Raw genomic sequence first — 16,714 nt, forward strand, 5'->3', positions numbered from 1 at the left:
GCTTGATTCCATAAAGAAAAAAAGAAAAAGCAGATGTTGAGTTACAAAGGGAAAAAACACAGTTCCTGCAGAAGGGTGCACCTGAATTATATTACCTTTGCAGATGCATTGTTAGCGTTTGGACAGAGGCCAATATTGTGTAAAACTCTGTAGCTGGTAAGAAACCCAGTATACAACCTCAAGCATAGAAGAAAAATCACTTAATTTACATTATTTCAACCAAGTTCTGCCGTAGATTCTATCCCACTGGAATTAAATTCTATGTGGGTCATTAGTAGGCTCTTAATCTCATCCTGGAAATCAGAAGGCATCCATGGTGGCTGAAGAAAGAGAAAGATCTATTGTATATCTTTTGTCATGTGTGCTGCAAGCATCCTCACTAATTAAGCCTGACATGATCTCTTAAACTCTCTGCTTGCATGCCTTGAGTAGGACATGGGGATCTCCCAGGAGGCTGGCAACTCTGGTATCCAGGATCTCACCTCTCTAGGCTCATTTTCATGTCAGGCTGGGAAAGTCCTTTCTTGTCTCAGCTTCTCTGTGCCATTCTGCTTCTTTCCACAAACCTTATATGTCCTTTCATTCTTTCACCATGAGCTGTGAAGACCCATTATATTCAGAGCTGAACCTTAAAACTAGGCTTCCTTTTCCTTGGGGTCAGAAAAAGTTGACTCTTCAAACTCTCAGTAAGAAAATTATTTCAATTTCTATTTCTAGGGCAGCAAGTAGAAGATAAAGCGTGATGTGTCTAAACTGAACAAGTCAGATCATTCACATTCTGCTCTATCCACCTTACATTTTTCAATCTTATATTCTTAACATACTTCACAAACACACTAGTTCCATGTTGTCTGTAGCCTCACACTTCTTTTCCTTCATTAAACCATTTGCAGGTGCCTGAAGTACACATATCTTTATGCCCCTTCTTTGCTTAACAGTTGAAGCAACTTCAAAAAGATATTTTATATTTTATCCATATAAACTTTACATTATTTTTATTATTCTAAAATCTTGATTTATCACTTCTTCCATTCTCTACTTTCTCTCTTCTTTTTCTAAAAATCATATATATTTATGATGTACAACATGATGTGTGGATTATATGTATTGATTCTGGCTTCTTTTGAGCATCTTATGGAAGTAGACAGTGCTGTCAGGATAAGAGATCTGGTTAGGTGATGTCACCCTGCCAGTATTTGTGTCCCGGGATCTTTCCAAAATCCCCTTTTATTCTTCTATCATACTTATGGGGTCAACTCCTTCAATCCAAGGTAGAAATAGGCCAATAGAGATACATGCCTTCTCTTACCCTGGACTATACTGTGCTTTCCTGTAGTGACCCACTGACTCCTCCCTACCCTTAGAATATTCTCCTTCCCTCCCGGATATGGAGGTCTGGCCTGAAAATGCTATAGCTGAATATTTGCTCCCATCCCACAAAGCACTTCTCTGCTCAGCCTCAAAAGGCAAACAAATCTCAGCGCTTGAGTGTTTCCAATACACTACTGTCTGCAAAAAGCATGTCATAAATTACATGTTTGAGACTTTATTGTTTTTCATATTATTTATAATACTAGTTAAGACTACTTTAGCTGCAAGCAACAGAAACCAACTCAAGGCCGGGCGTAGTGGTTCACAGCTGTGATCCTGGCACTTTGAGAGGCCCAGGAGGGAGGATGGTTTGAGGCCAGGAGTTTGAGACCAGCCTGAGCAACATAGTGAAACATCACCTCTACAAAAAATTCTTTCAAAAAAATTAGCCAAACATGGTGGTGTGTGCCTGCAGTCCCAGCCACTTGGGAGGCTGAGGCAGAAGGATCACTTGAGGTAAGGAAATTGAGGCTACAGGGAGCCATAATCACATTAATGCACTCCAACCTGAGTGACAGAACAAGACACTGTATCAGAAAAAAGAAAAAAAGTGTGAGGACAGAGCAGGATAGAAGCCAAGAATCAGCAACACCATGAATCTCTCTCATTCTCTTCTAAGCTTTGTCAGTGTCCCTACTGACTTCTTGTGCCTTGGCATAGCTTAAGTTTTTCACTTTTTCATTCACAGAAGCTCTTATTTACAGGAGGTTTTTTTTCCTGTTGTTTGTATTAACAGAATCTAAATAGCTATTTTTAAAGATTCTTGCTTAAATACCACATTATTCAGAAGTATTTGATTCATTGAATCAAGAAGAGTTCAAATTTGGAATCCTAAATAATTTGTTCCATTTTTCACCAAAACTTTTAAAAATAAAAACTAAAAAAAAAAAACAACAAAAAGATCCTCAAATGCAGCAGCAATAGGCTTGGATTTGTTTCTCCCACCCATACTGAATTCTGAACAAACAATACACGATTACACAGGCCGACTCCACGGTACTTTAATAGAGATAACCAATTTACCATTATTAAAGGGCATAAAGAAGTGAAATTTTCTAACTAAAAAGGAGGAATATAGCTTTGATTGGCACCTCTGATTAGTTCAAGAAATCCAAAAGGTGGAATCAGAGGGAAGCCAACTCTCCATTAAAAATCTCCTCCCTCCCTGCTATCACCAAGAGAAGAGGAAGATGCCCAGAGCAGAGGGAAGAGCCTGTTGAGCACTGGAAAAAAATCTTCAGGAGGATTATTTTTCTTCCTCACATTCAATTACTTTGTTCCCAGGCCTCTTTTTGTTTCTTTACACAACCATCTCAGAACCTGAAATTTGCTCAGGGGTCTGGAATTTAAATTTACCCCTAGACATCCCAATAAGCTCTTCTTGGGCTGAGTTCTAGAGAGCCAGCTAAAGCCCAGGGCTTGATGCAAAGCAATAATGAGGATGAACATTATCTCATCAACATCAATTGCAGGAAAATACAAAGTAAGATGATGATTTGTGTGAACAGAGAAGACAAGAGGAGATGATCTACACTGTGCTATTGTGTGAAGAGACCAAGGGCATGATTTAGAAACCAAGGTTGAAATGCAGCCTGAAGGGGCTTTCAGCCAAACTTCTGAAGGCAGCTGTAAAGCCACATACTGCATTGTCTTCCACTTGTGTCACATTCAAGCAGTTTCTTTGCATTCTGTGCAATGTTATGAAATAGAAAAGGCTACATTTCATAAATTTAAAATTCAAATACCTTTTGAAACATTCTAAACTAATACATATTAGATGTTTCTATCAACTCCCATTTCCTATTCATGCACTGGAGGTTTCCATGACAAGTACTTACAGACTTTTCAACACGCAAGCTGTTCTCTCTGTGCCACGCTGCAGATAGAAGGCTGCTTAGCTGGTGGTTAGGTTTGTTGGCTCTGGAACAGGGCTGTCTGATTCACCCTCCCAGATCCTTCATTTAACCGAGGTAAGATATCTGAATGTTCTCTGTGATAGTCATGTCATATTAAAAGTAGGAACAATAATAGTGCTAACTTCACAGGAGGAGCAAATGAATTAAACAATAATTCCTTAGACAAGTACCTAGCACACTGAAGGCTTGTGATGATCTTGGATAGTGCTATAATAATACTTACAAAATCAATGGGAGTTTGACCACTATGAGGAAAACTTAAAGCCTAGATACTGAAGAAAAAAAATTGAATCTTGATTTTTGAAGCTAAAGATGGCCTTTCACCAGTTACTCTGCAGCACAAACCTGGTCAGATTAACATTAGAACTACATTCAGGGCCATCTTAAAGAAGCAGGAACTGTTGTCCTGCTTTCAAGGTTACTGTGTTTTAGCAAAACAAACATCTTGGCCTTCTGCCTTTCCATGGCCATGACTTCTTGTAGCTTTGAAAGACAGGATGAAGCATGCCCTTCACTAAGTTATCTTGGATCTTGGCCTCAATAACCTAGTTTTGCAGCTGGTCACAAGCCTACTATTTTTTCCTTCCTTTCTTAGCAAAGATAGATCTACTGTGCTGACAGCCTGTGAAACTTCAATTTCGTCCAGTGTTCAAACACTTTAGGCTTGCAAGAGTATAAATGACATGTTTTTATAAACAGAAATTCAGAAAACATCAAGTTACTGTATCCAAAAACAAGGAGCTCCAAACACCCTCGGTTTTCCAAAAAGCCAACAGGTTCAAGATGTGAAGGCTCTCTTGCCTTTCGCTGCATTGAATTAACGAAAGAGTATTTTCATGAGTTATGAAGCCACGTGACATGTAAATTCAGTAGGAGTAAACACAAGAAAAGGAGTTTGGAGTAAATCCAAAAAATCTCCATACGAAAAACATGAGACCATGAGAGAAAATAATGTTTACTAAGATTTGCATCTTGGTCAGGAAATATGAAATTTCATTTCTAACATAATAAAAGAAACATTATTTTTATATATTATATTACAATTGTTTAAAATTTTAGTTATGCACAGATAAGAACTTAAAGAGAACAGATAAAAATGAAAACAGATTAATATTTTAGAGGGAAAGATTTTAAGAGGACAGTTTTCTGCCTTTGGTTTGATTTTGTCTGATTTGAACAATAAATTTTAAAACTATAGGAAAATATTGTTTTCTTATTAAGTTGAATGTTGCTTAAGGCACTCCACTATAAAGAACTGAACTTACATTTAACTATAAACATTTTAATGATGATCATTAAAGCCATTCTAATTGAAAATGGAACTAAGAACTTGAAATAGTACTGAGGAGTTCAAAAGTATCCTCATAAGAGTTAAATTTAGGCCATGATTTTAGTGGCTTTTTAAGGCTGCAACTACTTCCAGGACTCTAGTCATTCAAGAAAAAAAGTGGCCTGTCAAAAGTAGAAGTGCATCTTAATTGCTTCAGGAATATAAATAACTTGTAAAATAAACATCTTTGGTTCTCAGCAACTAACATTAAAACATCTATTTTAAATGCTTTAAATTGCTATGTCATTGGTCAAAGCTGTTATTGTCAGTAAATAAACATTGAGAATAAATACAATACACTGAGACTTCAGAAGTATGAATTCACTCAAAAGCATGGGAAACAGTCAAGAGATAAATCATACATCGGTAGAGCAAAGTGATTTTGTCTCTATCCCTTAAATTGAAATTAACCTTCAGTCCTGAACTTCTTTCTCAACCACATAGTGATATCTTATGTTAGAGTCATCCTGCCTGCCAAGGATGAATGGGAAGATTACTGAAAATATATGATTACTAAATAAATTAGAATAAATGCTACCCATTGAATATTATCAGCATGTTATTGCCATAACTGCAACTGTCAGTGTTGCACTGCAAAGACAGTGACTAACTCTACCTGGGAACTCAGGTAGACCTTCCAGCTGAGTTGGAAAACGGGTTTCCTCCCATGTACCAGTACCCACAGATGATGGCTGCTGGAGGACTATGTTGAGAGGAATTGTGAGATCACCTCCATAATTAATTGGTGATGTTTGCCATGAGCATGAGGTAGCTATGTATATGTAGTGGAGGGAGGTATAATTATGGCTTAAGGGCACATAAGGAGAGTATGACATCTCCTTCAAGCAATGCCTACCTACAGTTCCCCAAATGTACCCTGTTCCTTCTCATCTTTGTGTCTTTGCTTGTGCTATTCTCTTTGCCTGTTACATCCTCCTGGGTCTGACTTCACTGCTGAGTAGCTCTGTGAGTTCCAGGTAAAAATGGAAATGTGAGTAGAGACACACAGTTCTCCCCTTTCTGATCCAGTTCAAAACGATTAAGGAAATGAAAAAACAGGGATAAACATACGTCAGCACTGGAAATAAGACTCCAAATGACCAGGAATTTCATCTGGTATATATCTGTCAGATACAACACAGATGGGTCCAGATTGAAGGACAGCACAGAGTCTGGATATGCAACTCAGCACACTAAATAGTATGATCTTTCAGAAAATTCGGTGTAAGAAGTCTTACATATCACTCCTTAACTGGAAAGGCAAAAGCAGGCTATGCAAGAGATGAGAGAAGTTGGGGAGACCTTTCAGTCTGTCTTGTTTACAGTGTGGGGTAAGAGGGTGGTTGCAGGGTGGAGAAGGTAACCCATGGTAAGGGCAGCTCCACTGAGCAAAGAGCCAGCAGTGGAAAGGGTTGCACAAAGCAGCTAAAACATAACTAGTATTTGGCCCAAGCTATGTTGAGGGGCTAGAAGCCAAGAAGACTGCATCAGGATCCAGTCTTATTTATTTTTCCCCACAGAAAACTTTTTTAAGAAGAAAATTTATTTTTAAGAATAAAACTTATTCTTTAAGAAGAAAAAGAACTTTTTAAAGAAGAAAACTTATTTTTATAAGAAGGAAAAGAAGAAAACTTGTTTATTTTTCCCCACAGAAAACTTCTTTTTTAAAAATAAAAGCAATCATGAAGTTAAGGAAAAGCAGAAGTGCATAAAATAGAAAGCCCCTCCAACTCCTTGCTTAGCATATACATGTGCCCAGTCAATAAACTTTCCAAAGATCATTTTTTCATGATTTTATATTATTCCAGAGATGTTTCATAAACACACATATCTATACTCACATATTTTTTTTATTTTTCCTTCATGTGGTATAGTGTATCCACATATTTAATAGATGGGTTCATACTATTTTGGAATCTGATGTTTTTACCCAAAATATACTTTGGAGAGTTTCTCTTATTAACAGCACATTTGGATCCTTTTCACGGCTGTAGAGTATTTCATTGCATGAATGTGCTATGATCTAACAAATTTTTCCTTTCTTTTTTTTTCTTTTCTTTTTTTTTTTTTTTTGCCTGGGCTGGAGTACAAAGGCACAATCTCAGCTCACCACCACTTTAACCTCCATGCTCAAATGATCCTCCCACCTCAGCTTCCCAAGTAGCTGGGACTACAGGCACAAGCCACCACACCCAGCTAATTTCTTTTGTATTTTTTTCATAGACACAGGGTTTTGCCATGTTGCCCAGGCTGGTCTCAAACTCCCAGGCTCAAACAATCTGACCACCTTGACCTCCCAAAGTATTGAGATTACAGGCATGAGCCACCATGCCCCATCAATCTAACTAATTTCTAGTTTTTGTATGTTTAAGCTGTTCCCAACAATTCCTCAAATATCAACAATGCTGCTGTTGTATGTGTGTGATTATTTCTAATGCATGTATTCCTGAAAGTAGAGTCATTTGCTCAAAGAGCACGCTATTGTCAAATTTGTATCCTGATTCACAATATACACAATATAGGAGAGACCTTTTCCCACACAATTAACAATACAGGAATATCATCAACCTGAATGTTTAATAGCAGAATACTGCTTAAGGTAACTGTCATACCTATGTGAGGAAATGCAAGCAGCTATTTAAAATTATGGTATAAAGAATACTAATACAAGACTATATTAATGATATATTAAGGAAAATAGAGAGATGCAAACAATAATATTTGGTATAATACTGTTTTTATAAAACCTTTCTGAGCTTTTGTTTTCTCATTAATAAAATTAGGATAATAATGCCCATCCTAATTTGTTAGGAACAAAATAAGATCATTTTCATGAAAATAGGTAAACCATAAAACCTCTGACAATTATAGAATGCTCTCATTGAAACTAATGCTGACATTTTCCCAAAAACTCTGCCAATGGCATAGCACAGACCAAATCCACTGGGCGTTGAAAATATAAGACCACCCAGAGGCTCAGTCAATGGAACACAGTTTTCACTCTGTGCATAGGCTGTCTGACAATACTGGCAATGTGGGGACCCTGAGCACCTCCAGACACCACATGGAATAACCTGTACAGATTTGCATAGGGTGTGAATTTTTTCCCAAGGGCTCTCAAAGCCTTATTTTCTTTTCATATTTTCAACCTACCACCTCTACCTGCTCACCTTTTCCATAGAACTTTCCCCTGATGATCCACATCTGGAATTGTTTTCTCTTTTGTAACATTCGTCTATATACCTGAACTCTCAATCACTCAATGCTTTGCACACTTATGTTAATACATGGTAAAAATATGTCACCTTTAGTCAGATTTGTCAAAATCTCTGTACTTCCTGGGTCCCATTTAACCTATGCAATCTTCGGCTATTTAACCTCTTTGGGTCCTGATTTCTTCATCTGAAAAATGAGGATAATTGAATTTATCTTAGAAGATAATGAATGTAAAGTACACTGTGTCTGACACAATATAAGACTGCAATGTGTTGACATTGTTATTATTATTTCTATTAGAATATTTGCTTCTTATAGTCATTGGCTAGATCTTATCCTCACAAGATTCAGTACATAATAGTTATTTCTAAATAAATTTATCTAGATTTGATATATCTTTTATAACTCTACCAACTATTATTTTATTCAGACAACAACTTTTTATCTAGGTTCATACTCGAACATCAAAGATTACAAATGGGAAGGCAAATATTTCTTTGGGGCTATATGGTGGGAGGTGGAAAGTTGAAGTATGAGGAAACATGTAAAAGAAAAAGAATACACATGCTTCTCAATAAGAACATGCCCAGACTTAAGACATCATTACCCAGTCCACAGAGTGTAAGACAGAGAAAAAAAATAACATTTTTACAGCAGAACATAAAACATTAAGGGCTGATATATTTTACATATACATACATCATAAATATATGTACATATTTAACTTCACAGGAAAGAAAAAGCTCAAGTTGAACACCTTGGCTTTTGTATCACATTATGAGTATTTCCCAGATATTGTTCTTCCCTCTCAATCAACTAAGCAAGTGTCATTCAGAGTTTAGGTCTGAACAAAATGTCAGAACTAAAATTTGACTTAATGATGTCAGAGAGTCTCAAAGCAGTTTGCAGTGAGTGAAGCAAAACAAAGCCTCCAGTCTCCAGGGTTTTTTGTTTTTTTTTTTTAACTCAGAAGAGAGGTACTGAAGCACACAGTAAAATTTGCGGTGAAGGTTCTCAGTTTACAATATTTAAACAACCCCAAAGACATCCATTGTTTCATATAGCTCTACTTACATGTTTTTAGCCCAATCAGAGAAGAAACAAGCTGCCTGTTATGAAATAACATTCCTCCTTTGTGGCTGGTAACAAGCTGCATCTGGGCAAGGCTATTAATTGGCAATTTTAAAAACACGTGGGGCCAAACAGTCTCCTGAGCAGTGATCAACAGACATGATGTATAACGGGAAAGGGAACATTGGGGATTAATAGTAAATGTGTCTATCTTATCGTATTTTTAATGGGATGCATTTAGGAGAGTAAACAACATAAACGTTCCATCTCCTTACTCACAAAAAGCACAAACTATGTTTTATTGAAATGAAATAAGTTTTAGAACATATAGCACATGAAGTTATTTTAACCCCATTAAATACTTTGATGTGAAACTACTCAAGGAACTTAAATTAATTAAGCTTATTGAATTTTTGAGTTTTCTTAGACTCAGTTAAATGATATTTCAGATGTAGGGAAAACTGAATTTACAAGTGACTTCCTTTATAGCAGAATTTCAACACCACATTGGGTAGGGGCTCAATATTCACCTAGTTACTAGCCAATAATCAACTGTAAAGAATACAGCTGATGCACTCTGGTTACACTCAGAAGCTTAATTCTTCCCAAGAAGTACTGACAACCTTATGGGGAAGGAGCAGCAGAAAAAAGGAAAGCAGAACCCTTGCACCCTGTAAAAAGTCAGTTGTGACGCACAGTCTTAGCATTTCTCATACCACAGTGTGCCTGGGTTCAGCTTCTTGGTAACACTGCTGTCAAAAACTTCAGCCTGCACATGATAATGCCTAGAAAAGTCACAGGATAGGAAAGGTTATACACCCATCTTTCAGAGTCACCTGGCCTACACAAGGTGTTGGAGTAGATTCTCCTTTCATAAAAAACTCTTGGGAGACAATTATAAAGGAGGAGCCATCTTCTCAACACATGGCACTATTCATTGCCTGAGGGGAAAATTTGGGGTAAGGATGCATTTTTATTTATCTTAAACATTTTGAAATTTAAAAAAATCATTTCAAATGCATGTACAATTTTCACAATTGATCCACATAAGCTTCATTTTGTTCTAAATTTTTATGGTAATTTTGAAGTTACATTATATACAAAACATTTATTCATGCTAAAATCTCTAAAGGAAAATATATTCAAATCAGAAATCACTTTTTACACTTATCTATTTCCTGTGGGTTTATTGCTCTACAAGTGAAATTTTATGAAATCATATTTAATTTTTATATTTTAAAACTATGCATCACATTAACATGCAGGACTACAATTTTGTTTATTCAAGATTTAGAGAATAAATATCTTTATTTTGTAAATTCATACTGCTTTCTGCTATCATTTTCTTCTTATCACCTAAATATTGAATATAATTGTTTTAAGGTTAACAAAGTTGAAGTTGAAATCGAGTTATTTCAAACACAAGCAAATTACTAATTAAGTCTACCCATGAAATAATATTTGGCAGAGACTGTATTAGATAAAATATTTCAATAGTCACCACTCTAGGAAGTTTCAAGAGAATTCATGGCTATCCTAGAGAATTCAACAATTTGTCTGCCTGCACGCGTAGAATTCTATGGGAAGATCTTTAAGGATCCTTTTGAGTATCTGAATCTATAAAACCTCAGGAGTCGAAGCAAACCATGAATTTCTCAAATCTGAGATCACGTAGCACAGCCCATGTGTTACTGCACACATTCAATCTGGCTTCTCATCACAATGGGGAAGCCTCTGAGAGAGCCAGCAACTTTCAAAGCCTGTTAATAAATTAAGATTTGATGAGTTATATGAAGATGGTATGATGCTATATACACAAGGTATGATGTTAGGTACCAGAGGGCAGGAAAGATGAATACAGTTGTCATCCTGAAAAAGCACAGATAGTGGAAACAGATTAGTAAGTATCTCTTTCAGATTTGCTACAAGAAGCAAAGAGCTATGTGAAAGATATCAGATATATAAAACAAGCAAATTTTCTCTTTATATACATATGCATACAATATATGTGTAGATCTCCAGTCTATCATGAGAGAAAATTGAGTTGGAACTACAAAAATAAACAGCTATGTGGATCACACACACATATATTTATATGTGTGCAAACACACACGTGTACAAAACACAAGAAGGCCAGATGTTCCCAGTGGAAATATGAAGTTGTTTTTTCTTTATATTGCCATATTTTAAAATATTCAAAATGGCTATTAGTCTATAATTGGAAAATCATTATTAAAATATAAAGTAATCTTAAATCTGGCCTTTAAATTTTTTTCATATTTTTAAAAATTCATCTGTTGTTAAGGAATTCGAAAGCACATTTCTAGTCTAGCAATCAAATAAAAATGTAGCTAGTAGAATAGATCCTGCATTTTAGACATCATATTTAATATATCATATTAACATGATAAAAGGAAAACGGAAGATAATGTTACAATTTGTATTCTAATCTAAAAGCTTTCTGGGCTTCCAGACACTATGATAATGAATACTTTAAATGCATGAATGAACCAAACTTTAATGTAAAATCATAAGTGCTTCTATCACAAATACAACCAGCTGTGTTTAGAATTTGAATTTTCAAAAACCAACAGATTTAAATGAACCATAGGAGCTAATTACTTCCACAACCCATTTCCTGTGGCCAGTGACAAAGAAAAATTTGCAAATAAACCAGTTTTATTTACTCTTACGGTCATATTCAACAAACCTTTAAAAATATTTGTTAATTGCCAGTCACTATGCTGAATATTGGGTATTCAAAAAGTAACATGATAAATTAAGAAAATAATCTAATTTTTTAAATATACAAAACACTTGAAGAGACACTTTGCGAAAGTTATCCAAATGGCCAACGAGCAAATGAATAGACGTTCAGCATCATGCCTCATCAGAGAAACACAAATTAAAACCACATTCCATATCTATCCAACAGGCTAAAATAAGAAGATTGGCCATACCAAGAATTGGTGCAGCTGTGGAGCAACTGCAACACTCATTAACAGTGAGAGAGAGAGTAAAATGCTGCAACCACTTTGGAAAACTATTCAATGGCTATTTTCTTTTTTCCTTTTTTTAATAGAGACAGGGTCTTGCTATGTTGGGTAGTGTGGTCTTGAACTCCTGGCCTCAAGCAACCTTCCTGGCTCAGCCTCCCAAAGTATTCCAGGTGTGAACCACCACGCCAGGTTTCTAACAACGTGAAAGCTATAAACACTATGATCCATCAACTTCACTTCTAGTTATATGCCCAAGAGAAATGAATGTATATGTCCGCAGAAAGACACATATAAGACCATTCCATTTACATGAAGTTCACAGGCAAAAATTAATCTATGCAATAGAAGTTAGAACAGTAGTTACCTAGAGTGGGGCTGAGGCATTACTGACTGAGAATAAGCAGGAGCGAATGTTCTGAGATGATCTAAATGTTCAGTATCTTGCTTTAGGTAGTGGTTACATGGGTATATACATATGCAGGAAGTAACTGAGCTGTACACTTATGGTTTATGTATTTTTCTGAATGACAATTATACTTAAATTTTTTAAAAATAACATGGTTAGTTCCCTGCCTTCAAGAAGTTATAACACAAGTGAATTAACAGCCACACAACATGATATGCACAATAATATACTGTAGTGAACAGTGTCCATGAAGCTCAGAGGAGGAAATAAAGAATTCCATCTGGAAAAGGCTGAAAGGCACCATAAGCAAGTGTGGAATTGGTGTTTAATTATGACTTTTACACCAGGAAAATTTCTCAGGAATATTGCCATTTTCCTATTCACTGGTATATGGGAATCACCTTTGAAAATATGATAACTGAATATTCATTCTCAGCAGCCCACCATTGGCATTGCAGGCATTATTGCTATATATTTAATCTTCTCTCAGTATGTCCTGTCACACAGTCCAATTTACTCCAATGTATGTCTCTCAAGTTCTTAGTGCCCCTGACGTTGGGGTGATGGGACAGGCACAGAGAGAAGTAAAACAAAGTTCTGGCCTCCAAGGAATTTGTCATTTTTCAAACTACCTCTAATATCCATCTTTTCTCCACTTCTACTGACATCATCCAAGACTAGTTCTTGTTCCTGCAACACCTGGATGAATCAAAATAGATTACTACCCCATCTTCCTGCTTTCCAGCACTTTCCCAGCCCCAATTATCCCATGCATACTATACTCATCAATTAGCTTTGATGTTCAGAATGCCTTGGGAGCTTCATGAGGCCTAATGCATCAACTCTTCAGGATGGCTTATCAAGTCCTGCACAGTTTGGTTCCCCCAGTATTGCTCCAGAAAGAGTAATGTCTACTAGGTCACAGTGGCACTGTAAAGACAAAAGAGAGAAAAACAATTCTTAGTTTACATGTGCTTTGAACCTCTTCATTTTTAATGTAGCACCTTGAATTTATTATTTAAAATGTGTTATAGTAATTGTATGATACAGGCTGGATTCTGTCTATGTGGATCTGCTATGGTCTGAAGTGTTCATTCATTCATTCAAACATCATTTACTGATCACTTTCTCTATGTTCCATATTAGTGAAATACAAAAACGTAAAAGACCTGTCTACTGTCGAAGAGGGAAACACCAAGATCAAAAACATATACATAGAGTTTTTCATTTTTTTAAGCTTCATAAAAATCCTTCTTCCCTACAGGGGTACCCACAAGAGTACTCCCTGGGCAGCTGTAATTTCACAAAAGAAACAGAGAGTGGGATGTTGAAACGTGTCCTGAAACAAAATCCCCTTATATTATAAAATGTTAAGAGAAAAAATAAGGCAAAAACTTGAAAGAGTTAGTCTGGTACTTTCCTCTGTAGGGCCTGTGAGGATACACATTTCTTCCCTCATTGAGTCAGATTTTATGGTCATAGTGCCCTCAGATACAAGAATCAAATAATTGTCAAGAGCCTAGCATCATTATTTTTAAAACAAGGCATTGCCATTTTAAGCAAAACAGCTTATGTAAATGTCAGTCTATTTAAAAATAATCGAATTTCTCTTTAGCTTAGAACCATTCCATAGGTGTCTTTTTGCAGCATCTAAGGTTGGTATTGTTGTATACTAGAAAAGCCAAAATACAGTGACCAGGTTTACTCTTCTGCCGAAAAAGCTGATTATTTTTATACATTTCTGATTGACATTTTGCATCTCTTTTTCTACTCTGCATTTGAGTCGCAGCCTTCTGGCAATATGAAGATGTTTTCAAGCACAGATTCAATATGCATAAGCCATCCATTTTTCTGATGATTTATAATCGGTAATTTTAGAAGGATTTCATTCTTTATCACATCTTAGTTTAATGAACCATCTATGCTAGTAGTTTCTAAAGTTCTTTTGGAAACAAAATGCCCTGAAAGATTTCCAGGCTGTGAAAGTAAAAAAAGTCATTTAAATAATCAGTCGAGAACAACATTTCTGTTTATGTTAAGAATGCCACTCTGATATTTAAAGTGGTTTAAGGAATCCAACCAGTGAATATAAATTTAAGCATAATTTTCTCTCCTCTAAGAAAGCATGGAAGCTGCAGAGAAACTGGCAGCTTAGAAGATGTGTGGCACTGTGCCTGCTACAAGGAGTAATAATGAATACTTTTGCATTCAGGTTTTGCAAAAACTTCATGTCCTTCACAGCCCATGCTTACTAACTGAATTTTCTAGCTTCCCTTTCCCCGTTTCTTGCGGAAACCCACCTTCCTGTGCCATCCTTAATCATACTGAGGTTCCTTGATCATTCCCAAAATTCTACTAATAAGCCAAATATTCAATTTCAAACAAAAAAAGCCATTTTCTGGTCCCAAGACCAGAGCTTTGAAAGTATGAAAAGTTCAAAAGATTAAGTCATATATCTGGACTCATTTTGGCTCAAATGTTGAATGTTCATTTAATTATTTAAGAAAAATGTATCCTGTGATTTAAAGTGGGCAAACAGGGAACTTCATGAGACTCAGGAAGACAATACCCAAGCAAATGCCTGGGCATTAAGGGTTGGATACAGAGAAGGATCTTTCAAAACACCTAGCAGAGCTCTTAATTTACTGATGCTCTGGTTTCATTCTCCAAGGTACCGCTTTCCGGGTCTCAAAAGGAAGTGCAGGTTAGAGAGGATGTGAGCCCAGGCCTCTTTTGATAAAGGGATCACCTTCCTTGGGTTGCCCTCCTTTCAGGCTAAACCTCTCGTCATCTTTGAGGGTGGGAGAGTGTGGGACAGGGGTAGATCCTGCAGGGTCAGCCCCTGGGTTAAATGTAGGCCATGCTTTGGGGGATTCAACCTCATCTTTATGGCAGGTTTTCTTGCCATGGAGTCGGAGATCTCATACCAGCAAGGACAGAAGTTTTGCCTGCTTCTTTCTCAGAGGAGGATAGTAGGGTAACATCAATCTTTTTCAGTTGTTATTCCACAATTTTAAAAACCACAGTCATCTTTTGCCTTACATCTTTTTGTTTCACCCACATTTGTTGAAAAACTTTAATGGGTGGCCAGTACAGCAGTAAATTACTCTGTCTTTTAATTCCATTTTCTTCGTAAAATTCAACAATGACTCATTGTGGTTTGAAATGTTTATTCAGAACTGGTGAAAAATTACAGCTGGTTGGACAGCCAGAGGGCCTTTTTCATTACAATGAGAAATAAACACTGAATTCTGAGAGTAACAAGCCATGTACTGCCTTGAAACAGGAATGGCATGAATTTCATTTCAGCAAACTCTGAAGCCCTTATTCAGGTTAAACTGAACCAAAAATGTAGCAGCTCAGGGCTGTGTGCAATTTTAGATTGAGTGTCCTCATTATAGGGTAAAAATAGAAATATCTAGGTAATATTACTGTGTTATTCTGAGGTAAAGCAGGGAAATGAGCCTCTGTGACTTCAGTTCTTCTGGAATCCTTCTGAAAATAAGATGCTTATTAGGTCCCAAGCATACAAAATGATGAAGGAGGAAGGATAAGTGATCAGCTAAATTGTATACTACAATAAAAAAATAAACATGAAGTTGGAATTTCAGAAAAGGAAAAATAGATTGCTGGGAAAGAGAGGAGTTTGAGTCCCAGAGGAGGAAAATAGCTTAATCTTTTCTTCATCCTCTCTGCCATATCAGTGAAAGTAAATCAAGACTACTACAGATATTGGCATTATTTTAAAACCTTTATAGCTGTATCTCCATCCCTAGCTTACCCTGCCTCAAAATTATCATTTTCCTCTTTTGCTTTTAGAATAAGTATTAATGTATGCAAATGGGATTCTTGAAAATCCAAGGAAACACTCAAACCACTTTCTTCAAATTCTTGACGTTTTATATCTTCCTTTCCAAAAACAAACCTACCTTCCTTCTCTCTTTGACAATGGGGAAGGACCATTTTCAGAAGATAAAGGATAAATTTTCTTGCTGCTCCACCTTCACCTTTTGACCACAGATGTTTTTAATACTGTTGTATCCAATTGCCTTGCCTCATTCTTTGATGTTTCAAGTAGGCCAGAACAAAATCTAGGCCAACCCCTCCCAGCTTCCTTCTAAATCCTAAATTAATACAGCAGGAAGTGTGGGGAGGCTATTTTTCATACTCATAATTGTTTGAAGGGGCACTGTATGGCCTTCAAGCCATGACTGATAGGGTGTCTGCTTAAAAAGACATTCTATCAAACCAGATGTGGTGGCCCACGCCTGTAATCCCAGCACTTTGAGAGGCTGAGGTGGGTGGATCACCTGAGGTCAGAAGTTTGAGACCAGCCTGACCAACCAACATGTTAAACTCCATTTCTACTAAAAATATAAAAATTAGCCAGGTTGGTGGCAGGCAC

The 16,714-nt window shown here is 36.5% G+C and overlaps 1 protein-coding gene across 1 annotated transcript in view; it reads right to left on the bottom strand.

The window, feature by feature from the left end:
• GPR63 (G protein-coupled receptor 63) overlaps positions 1-16,714 on the bottom strand; it is a 95,382-nt gene that overhangs the window by 67,146 nt on the left and 11,522 nt on the right. Inside the window, exon 2 of the mRNA XM_078369823.1 lies at positions 7,923-13,239. The gene's annotated coding sequence lies outside the window, so the exon portion shown is untranslated. The remainder of the gene's footprint in view (positions 1-7,922; positions 13,240-16,714) is intronic.

The sequence above is a fragment of the Callithrix jacchus genome, chromosome 4 (genome assembly GCF_049354715.1).
Source record: "Callithrix jacchus isolate 240 chromosome 4, calJac240_pri, whole genome shotgun sequence".
Taxonomy (NCBI): Eukaryota; Metazoa; Chordata; class Mammalia; order Primates; family Cebidae; genus Callithrix; species Callithrix jacchus.